Source organism: Pan paniscus, chromosome 4, assembly GCF_029289425.2.
Source record: "Pan paniscus chromosome 4, NHGRI_mPanPan1-v2.0_pri, whole genome shotgun sequence".
In the NCBI taxonomy this organism is placed as follows: Eukaryota; Metazoa; Chordata; class Mammalia; order Primates; family Hominidae; genus Pan; species Pan paniscus.
The window spans coordinates 107,264,857-107,275,541 of NC_073253.2; the positions used below are offsets into that span (position 1 = coordinate 107,264,857).

Consider the following 10,685-nt stretch of genomic DNA (forward strand, 5'->3'; position numbering starts at 1 on the left):
ATTTCTAAATAGAATATCTGATCACCAATGTTCTTTTCCCTTTTACCAACTCCAGCAGTTTCTAACAGTTCTACGCCTCACACAGGGATCTTTGCTGTGGATACTTGTGAGGCTGCTCACTGGTTATTCCCTCTTCCTTGAATAACACGGCCCAGACGATACTTTTGCCAACTCTCAAACCAAGTGGTTCAGATAGAATCAACTCCATCGCTAGGTCTAGGGGTGAACATCTGATCTTTAAGAATCAATCAGAACATCATTTCCCTCTCCGCAAGCACAACAATTCATTAAGCAAAGAGCTCATGACCACATCGGAGTTGGTTCCAGACCTTTGGCCATAGACACTAAGTGAGAATTTCTTTCCTTTCTGTTGTGCTTGAATTTGGGAAGACGCAAGTCTGCGCTGCTAGGGGACAGCCCAAGGAGAAAGCTCACCTGAGAAGGAAGCCAAATTCTGAAGGGATGTAGCACCAAGATAAAAAGGGTGATTTCATTCTCATTATATCTGTCAACTGGATCTGGCAGTGCTAAAAACAAGAAATACCCTAGACTTCAGAAACATGATTCAATGAGTTTCCTTTCTTGCTTAAGCTAGTTTAGATTAGGTTTTCTTTTCTTTTCTTTTTTTTTTTTCTTTTGAGACAGAGTCTTGCTCTGTCGCCCAGGCTGGAGTGCAATGGTGTGATCTCGGCTCACTGCAACCTCTGCCTCCGGGTTCAAGTGATTCTCCTGCCTCAGCCTCCCAGGTAGCCCAGCTTTTTTTTTTTTTTTTTGTATTTTTGCTAGAGACAGTGTCACCATGTTGGCCAGGCTGGTCTTGAACTCCTGACCTCAGGTGATCCGCCCACCTCGGCCTCCCAAAGTGCTGGGATTAGGGGTGTGAGCCACTGCGCCCAGCCCTAGATTGGGTTTTCTATCAAACTACAACAACTGCATCTAATACAACCATGAATTTTTACATAAGTATATTCAAAATAAAACTTTTTAGTATAGTTTCCTCATCAAGTAGGCTAAACCTTCCCCACATATATCTCACGTCTAAATATTCTTCACATCTAAATAGTCTTTCAGCATGAATACAAATCACATTAACAGAGCTGAAAAGTTCTTTATAATCTTTGATTCCCTAACATCAAGTATAATTAATGCAAAGTAAGAAGCGCTTAATGTTTATTGAATGATTTGAAAGTGACAGGCTGAATAAGTAAACAAATCTCTCACCTTGTCTAACATCAAGCCATGCAGTATAGATTCTCTGTATAGATAATCATTAATCCTAATTTAATTATTTCCAGGAATGGATGGAAACTCTCAATCTCCTTCAATGGAAAGAAAAATATTCAATTAGCTTGCTCTAATCCTAATACCAAGTATCTACAATATTCTTAGCACTTGGTTAGAGACTGAAAAAAAACAGTTAAAACTGGCATGGCTCTTGCTACCTAGGAACTTATCAGCTAATATGGACAACATATGGGAACAGTTCTAATGGAAATACGGATATATGTATATAAATAAATATATACAAATAATATATAATATATAAATAACATACAATATATAATATATAAATAATACATATAATATATATATGAATGTGTACTCGTGGAGCAAGGAACATTATTGTCATCTGCCCAAGCCTCCCAACCTGTAAAAGCATTCTTCAGATGTATCTGTGACAGATAAGTACCCTCTGCATTTGAATACTTGCAGGCACAGAGACTTCACCTCCTCTTAAGGCAGGCCAGAGCACTATTGACAGGGTCACACATCTAGGAATTTTGTCTATATATTAAAACGGTGATTCTCTCCTTTTTGGGCATGATGATACTCCACATAAACTATAGGTCCCTTCCCTTATAAGAGCTTTTCATGTCTGAGGACACAGATCTCACTTGCTTATGAGTATTCTCTTTAAGCTAAGCAAAATTATTTACATAATACTGAATCTCTTCACAATTTTCTAAATATATATTAATTTATTATACAATAATAATGGAAATCATTTATTAAGCAATTGCTGTATGCCATGTATTGTGCTAAGTTCTTTATATACATTACACTTTCTTAAATTCCTCATAGCAACTGTTTATGGTACAACAGAAGATAATTTATCTGAGAGTTTAAATACTATAAGCAGTCGAATCACTTATTTTTCATTTTTTAAAAGAAGGCTTTTTATGATTAGACATGTTTAGTCACACCACATAATAAGAGAAGATCAGTTTGTTACAATATGCTGTGCTAAGAGATGGTGTGATCTCCAAGGCTGCAAATGACAGGCAGGTGACGACAAAATGGACAATGTGGTGCTGATTATAAAGAATCATTAGAAAATGATTCTAATGAGGCTCTTTGATGTTGTAAACTTTTTTGAATCCATGGAAATATTAGCATGTTTATATGCTTACGAATATGACACAGTAGAGAGGAAAAAACATGACTGTAAGGAATGCCGTAATTGCTGGGATGATATTCTTGTGAAAATGAGAGAAGTGGGATCCAGTATATAATGGTGGCTATGTGCTGGGTCAAAAGACAATTCATCTCTCTAAAAAATGAAGGAAGGCAAAGTATGTGGGCGCACAGGAAGTGCTGATGATGTGGAAATTCTCATCAGATTGCTTACATTACTTCAGTGAACAGGAAGAATGGTCGTCTCCTGAGAGCAAGAATGAGGAGGTGGTGATAGCATTTGGAGAGACAGGGAAAAGTCTAAAATGGCCATCTGAGTGAGTTGGTGAGAAAATGGATTAGGGATGTAGACAATGATTGCTGGCTGTGCTAGGAGCCCACTTCATGTGGGCGGTCATGAATTGAAAGTGCGGCAAGTCAGCATGGTGGTGGGCTTATCCCCAGCCATGTTTATCCATGATGTAAGTAAAGAGTTGTATTTATCCAGAGTTATACATGTGTCAAAGAAAAATCCAGAGAGGCACTAAACAGTGATTACAAGGATAAAGCATGAAATTAAGCTTGGTGAACAAGTGATGGAATAGCAAGGGGATAAGAGACAATAAAAGATGGTAGGATCAATGAAGGAGATATACTAATCTTTTTAATTGGACCCATTTTTTAAAGCACTTATTCTCTCAGAATCTTAATTTTGTTATTTGTCACGTTATATATTTTTGTGTCATGTAAAAATAATGATAAATATAGCATTAATCCACTCATCCATTCACCTATTCAACAAAATTTTACTGATGGATACTAAGTGCCAGATGCTGTGGGATATAAAGTTAAATAAAACTTGACCTCAAGGACATTATAGCCTAGCAAAGAAAACAGGTAAATGAGGAACCACAGTACAGTGTGGTAAGCACCATGAAAAACTCTCTAGGAGTACAGAGCAAAGACCTCTAAATCAGACTTGAGGGTGACAGAAGACTTCCATTAAGAGGGGACACTGGAATGGGGTTTTGAAGATCAAATAGGACTTAGTCAACAAGAGAATGAAAAAGGGCTTTCCATGGTCCATCCAAATTATGAATCAAAATGGTTACTGGGGTTGGGGTAAGACTAGAAGCTTGTGACATACCCCTAAAGACCACCTCCTAAATTATACAATTTTACTGAGTAGCTACAACTGTCCTACCAGACATGCCCATTTCACACCGATCTGTTTTTCTCCATCTTGTCCATGAAGCCATCTCAAGCAAGTACTTCAAATGCCTTGCCAGAATCAAAACGCCCTATCTAGTTTCTCAGACTTCCCAATCAGGGAACCTATTTAAAGGAGAAATTGGTTTGCCATTTGTTCCTAGAAAATTTAGGCAGACCCTCATAATTTGTCACTGAATTTTATCCTAAGTGCTAACAAACCACTTGTTTAATAATCTGGTACAGGATTTTGCCACTAACTGATATCAGACTTATGAATCTGTAACTTGCATGTTTCTAAAGGATGAAATCAGGCTGGGGATCAATATCTCTTTCTGAAAATATTTGAAGGATATGACACTGTTTGAGAATCACTTTTGTGCTAAGGGAATTGAGAGGGAGAAAGTATTGCCTAAGACAAAGGTTGAAGATAAATAGGGCAAGATAAATGGAAGAAGGAGTCAGTGCAGTGGCCTGGAGAAATGGAGTGATATTTAAGAGGTTTGCATTCAATTCACAGAGAGGAATAATCCAGGTCACCCTGGGTAAAGTCCTTAGAAATCAAAGACAATGTCTTGATTCTGACATCTGGTAAACGGCTCTCTCATAGCTTGAGATAAAAGCCAGACTTACTTGGGGAAACTTGGAAACCTTTTTTAAATAAAACAAAGGAAATTATTTTCTATGACATCACACCAACTCTGCCAACTCCCAGTTTGCCAATGCTTGTCACAATGTTTACAATTAAAAATTCAAATACACAAAGTCCTTGGTTCCACTGCAGTTTAGGAAGGCTGCCAAGAATCTGGGATAATTCCTTCAAGGGAAAAGAAAAAAAACCAAACAAACATCAAATTGATGACAAAGAATTACAGCTCAACTCATATAATAGACAATAGAGGGTTAAAGAAATTTCATTAAATGGGTCAGCCCAGGGCCTATCTGATATCAAGGAACTAATTGCCTTTTTTCTCGTAATTGTAAAAGTTTATTCCCAAGTTTTGTTTTAGTTGATTTCCTTAGTGCCTACATTAACTTTTCAATCTTAAAATCAAAATACAGACTTAATACTACTTTCATCAAGGTTAAAAGCAATGCCCAACCAAGGATGAGACATGGCCAAGAGAAAAACTACTTTTGATTATCTTTTGGTTAAATCTTATCTAAAAAAAAATTTTTTTAGGCAATGCTTGAGTAAAGTATCTCATGAACAGAAAACTCAATTCTCTGTTCAGTTTTTGCTAAAGAAGCAGGAGGTAGAAACTAGAAATCCTAAAATTGCCAAATTTAAAACAGTCTTACTGATTAAATTTCTTCTCAACTTAATATTAAGAACAATTTATTATTATGCCAACAGCAGCCAGCCCTGAAAATAAATATGTTTTCTTTAGGGAAGGCAGCTAAGGCAACTAAAACAATATGCCCATTGTTTGAGGTTAGAAATATCATTGAAATATTATCTATTTCAACATAACAATCTTTTTTTAACCAGCATTATCTATGAAACAGCAACCCAATGTCAGGACTAATTATAGAGATGGATATTTTATTCTATAAATGGGTGTTGTTCCCTATATTGTGTTATATGCCCCGAACAGACAACCAGGCACAAAAGCAAATAATTTTGAAAAATGAACAAAGGAATAGGTTATATTGAAATGAAATTAACTATATGCTAAATGAATCTGACATTTAATGATGATCATTGTTGTGGTACATAGCAATTATACCTAATTGCCGATTTACATATTTGTTGTAACTAATATTTTAACAATTTTTTTTCCTCTTTACTTCTCGGCATCTACTGTCAATGCTGCTTGACAGTTTTCCTCACTCCATGATAAATTTTAATTCTTATTACTTTACTTCTCTCATACAAGTTAAAACAAGATTCTTCACTGACACCTCAGAGTTAGGCCCAGGGCTCCTGTCTGTGCCCTGCCAGTGACTAACCCACCCTGGACCAAGACAGTAGTCCTTCAAATGCCATTTTAACTGCTGTCACTCCCTTCAGAACCATGTAAGTCCTGATGTCTGAGGCACCAAGAGAATGAAAATGTAGGTTATAGGTCTGCATAGGAGGAGCTGGGGATCTGACAAGTACATGCTGGAAGTGGAATACAGTGAAGTGCTGAGGGGAGCAGGTCAACCTAGGCTGGACAAAAAGGTGGAGAGATAAGTCTGTGAGCTTGCACTCTGATACCTTCAGAGAAAACACAAAGCTGCTTGCTTTTGGCTTTTTCCTGTTTACTTTCTCCCTGACATTTAACCTTCATACTGCATGGATGACTTACAAAGGAGGGATAGTTCAGCTCCAAGTTATTCCATAGGCATCTTTTTTATCTTATGAATTGCTTCCCACTAGGACTTACACAATGCCTCATATACTGTGGGGACTCAATAAATAATTACCAAACATATTATTTTTAATCATTTTAAAATAAATGGCTCTGTATTAGATGTATCGTGCTCACTAGAACCAGGTCACTGACTGACTTCACTGATTGAAGGTTACTGAATTGTTGATCCATAAACCCTCCAGGCATCTAGGGCATTGCAGGAAGTGCTTCCACTCGAGTTTCAGTTCCAGGTTGTTATCCAGCGTTCTAGGTCCAAAACAGGTAGAAATCTATTTTCTGCCACAAATCTACATTTTGTCTTAAATAACTGTGTGAATTTAATCCTAGCTGCTTGATCTGAGGGTAGACAATTACACTACTTCAGTTGTCTCATCTTTAAGAAGAGGGGATTATTCACTTAACTAAATTTTATTAAATGGTTTCCTCCTGGAAAGAATGTAGTAGGCACTTCTATGGAGGAGAAACATGGGAGTCTGGTGCCTCTTATTTTCCTTAGGGGCTGTGATCATCCAAAACAGGTAGTAATCTATCATAGTCTAGACATTTGCAAGGAAGGGTATTTAGAAACATCTCTTAATAAACAATGTTAACAGTCAAAGCAATTCTTCCCCTCCACTTTCCTTTCCTTAAATCTTTGCTGGGGCTTAACAAGGACACTGATAAACCACCTTACATTCCCTAGAGTTAGAAAGCTTTTTTTTATTTCTGATCTAAATCCAGGCTGTTATTGCTTAAATCCATTTTCTCTTATTCTATTCTCTTGGAAGACAGAGAAAAATCATTCATCCTCCTCTATATTATAGTCCTTCATGTATTAAAGATCTCGGCCTTCATTTCTCCAGGTTACATAATGCCAATTCCTTTCATTTTACTCATATATCTTATTTTCCAAGCTTTTAAATTAATTCCATTGCACTCCTCTTGGACTCTATGGATAATGAAATAGTTATGCAGCTCCTTTCAGATACTAATTGGGTAATAAACCTTCAGGGAGGGAAGTATTTTTAAATCTTAAATCAGAATCTCACATGATCTGAGATTTAAAACACTTCTGGAGAGCAGAAGGAGGTTGGAAAATGCACATAAAATTGGCACAGAAAGCATGGGAAGAAATGGGAAAGTACCATTTGGATATTATTGTTTTATAAAAAGGAAAGCTGAAGCATGTGTTACAGCAAATAAGTAAAAGATACATGATTAAAGTCACAATTAAAATAAGCAGCTGAAATTCCTGGTTCCCTACCAAATTGCTGTCAAGTGATTGTGATATCTGATCATAACAATCTTGACTGAAGCTTAAAAAATAAATCACACTATCACAGTTTAACTGGGCAGTGGAAGTTCACCATTCACTGTGTTAATATTATTTTGCTAGAAAATCTTCCAGTTCTCTTTTTTTCTGTTTCCAACTCAGCTTAATAGAACAGTCCTGCTCCACTGATGTGTTCTCCAGAGGGAATCAAACAAAACCTCTGAGATTGTTAATGTATTAGATCTCATGTGATATCTAAAATCAATTACTATGTATATAAAACATTATTTTCATAAATATCCATCAACCAACACATAGATATATCTATACAATGGAATATTATTTGGCCATGCAAACGAAGTACAGTCAACCCTCTGTATCCACAGGTTTCACATCCATAGATACAACCAACCACAGATCAAAAATATTTAGGGAAAAAATAAAAGAACAATAAAAATAATATACATTCTTAAAATACATTATAACTACTATTTGCATAGCATTTATATTGTATTAGCTATCATAAGTAATCTAGAGATGATTTAAAGTATACAGGAAGATATAAGTTATATGCAAATATTGTGCCATTGTATATAATGGACTTGAGCACACGTGAATTTTGGTATGTGGGGGTGTGTCCTGCGACCAATCCCCCACAGATACCAAGTGATGACTGTATTAATATGCTACAACATGGATAAACCTTGCAAACGTGATGCTAAATAAGCTAGACACAAAAAGCCAAATACTATATGATTCCATTTGTATGAAATGTCTGGAATGGGTAAATCCATAGAGACAGAAGCAGATTAGTGTTTGCCATGGGATTGGAGGAAGAGGGACGAGGATCAACTGCTTAATAGGGACAGGATTTCTATTTGGGGTGATGATGAACTACTGAAACTGCATAGTGGCAATCATTGTACAACAGTTGTGAATGTAATAAAAGCATGGGAATAAATGGGAAAGTACCATTTGGATATTATTGTTTTATAAAAAGGAAAGCGGAAGCATGTGTTACAGCAAATAAGTAAATAAGTAAAAACTGTTAAAACGATAAATTTTATGTTATTTGTATTTTATCACAATAAGGAAAATATTACTTGTATTCTCTGGTACTGTATGTACTAATGCAAAATGAAGCCAAGATAAAATAGGACACCACAGCGGTTGACTCTCTTGCAAGTCGGTAATCAGTCGGTTGAGTATTCACTGACAGCCTACTCAGAGCAATGTACTGGGCTAGGTCCTGAGACACAGCAGCAGAGACAGATATGGCTTCTGCCTTGGAAGAGCAGACAGTTTAACAGAGCATCCATTCTTCTACTTATTCTGTCCTACCAGGGCTATGTTTGCTCTTAGAGAAAAAATAAGAGGAATAAGTAATGCATGAGCTTTATCAATCCATCATATATATATGTATATAATATACATGATTATATATCTGTAATGAAAATAGCCAAAAACAAGTCAAATAGCTGCTTAAATACATAAGAATTCATCTCAGGATTCTAAAATAAGGATTGGCAAATTTACACTTAAATTAACACTTAACCATAATATTATTAGATGCCTAAAAAAAGAGATAGTTTACCTGCACCTTAATTCACAGAAAGGGATCCTTTCGGTATTATACAGTGTTTAACATACAGAACAAAACACACGAAATAGTTTCGATTATCCAGATTACTGTTCAGTAAATACTTACTCCTTCTACCCTTCACCACCCCTCTGTGGGAATGGCGTATTTCCCTGTCCCATGGATTTGGGGTTCTGGCACATACTGACTTTAGCCAATGGAACCTTAGAGGATGATAGGCATAGAGGCCTTAAACTTGTTTGCACAGTTAAGTTTGGCTCTTGTGTTCTCGCTCTTTACACAGGAACTGCTGAGTAGACGCACTGGTCCAAGAACAGTGAAAGACATGTAAAGCAGATGTAACCCCAACAGCTGAAGAAGAGTTGCCCAACTCCGCCAGCCTAGATCAAACTGCAGTCAAATGTACACCCTTGAGCATGGGAATAAATTCACATTTTTGTAAATCATGAAGTTTTGGAGGTTATAGAGCATTATTTTGGTAATAGCTTATTATTAATACAGCCCATACACTGAAATAAACCCCAGAATTCTTTCACAATGTATGATTTTTAAAACACACTTAGAAAGCTAACCATCAATAAATTAATTTTCCCAACTCAGTTATAGATTTAGTATTAAAAATGATTAACTATATAAAATAAAAATTTAAACTAAGTAGCCTAACTTGTATCTATTAGCAGTATAACTGGTAAAATCTGCAAGGATGTATCACTTTGATGTTAAGAAATATAAAAACTATTTGCTGAGTACATGCTAATATAATCAGGTTCCAATAAACATCTTGATGAAAGCAAATTAATCACTAATCTGACATTTTCTTTTGGCAAATTAGCAAGATTAGGTTTCACATTAAATGAAAATGTGTGTGTAAGGACTTAACAACTGAAAGAATATAATTCAATTAAATATCCTCCCAGTATTCTTCCATTTCAGACATTTCTATTCCTAATTTTCATGTTTTCAGATCTCAGGCAGGCATTGTAAAGCAGCGTCATCTTTCTTGTGAGATTTTCTTTACAGAATAGCCAAGACGTTTGTAGGGAAAGCATTTGGCACATTCAGAAACCTTATGATGTTATTCTTTTAAACTGTGTCCCTCCATTGGTCTAGGTGGAAAATTAAAAACACTACACTTGGTTCTCACAGTGAATATTAAGAAGGTGTTTATTTTTTTTAAGTGAGCCTCTTAAAGAAACATAACTCAGTTTTAATTTTTTATTGAGATCCAGGATCTTTTCCTAACAAAATGCTGGTTTATTAGATAAACAGTGTTTACAAACTATAACAGAACATCTAATGGAAGTAAATTTTACTCCCATTGGATGCTCTCTGCCACTAATAAAAAAAATATTTCAAAATAATACACAAAGAAGAAAATGAAACAGTGTTCATTAAGAAACACATTCCACAAAAAGAAATTTAATCTTTATGAGAGTTAGGAGTAATGCTTGACGATAGATGAATAATACAGGTGACCAAATAGACATAGTATTCTATTTTCTTGAGATGGCTGATAGTTAAAAATGACAGTGAAAAAACAAAATATATCCCTAAACAACAACAAAAAGAGATGTGGCAATCAAGAGAAACCCCAGAGGCAGGTCTCCAAAGTAAAGCCACTGCATGTGTCTTTTGGCTAACTTAAGGTAGAGCTATGAAAACCATTTCTTGTGTGTTCATGCATTGTAAGGCAGTAGATCTTGTGATCAGGAAGAAAATTTAGAGAAAGCAAAGAAAGACAGTATTTGTGGAAGGCTATAAATTTTCCTGTCATAAAAATTGATAAATATAGTATGTTCCTATGTTAATTCAGAATTGCAGTGGAACTCCTAAATAAATCAAAAAACTAGAAAATTTTTAATCTCTAATA

General features: G+C 35.7%; 1 long non-coding RNA gene across 1 annotated transcript in view; it reads left to right on the top strand.

Moving 5' to 3' along the window:
* Positions 1 to 9,261, top strand: part of LOC134730451 (uncharacterized) — a 104,529-nt gene extending 95,268 nt beyond the window's left edge. The window contains exon 4 of the long non-coding RNA XR_010112218.1: positions 9,099 to 9,261. This is a non-coding gene — a long non-coding RNA (uncharacterized LOC134730451). The remainder of the gene's footprint in view (positions 1 to 9,098) is intronic.
* The last annotated feature ends 1,424 nt before the right edge of the window (positions 9,262 to 10,685 follow it).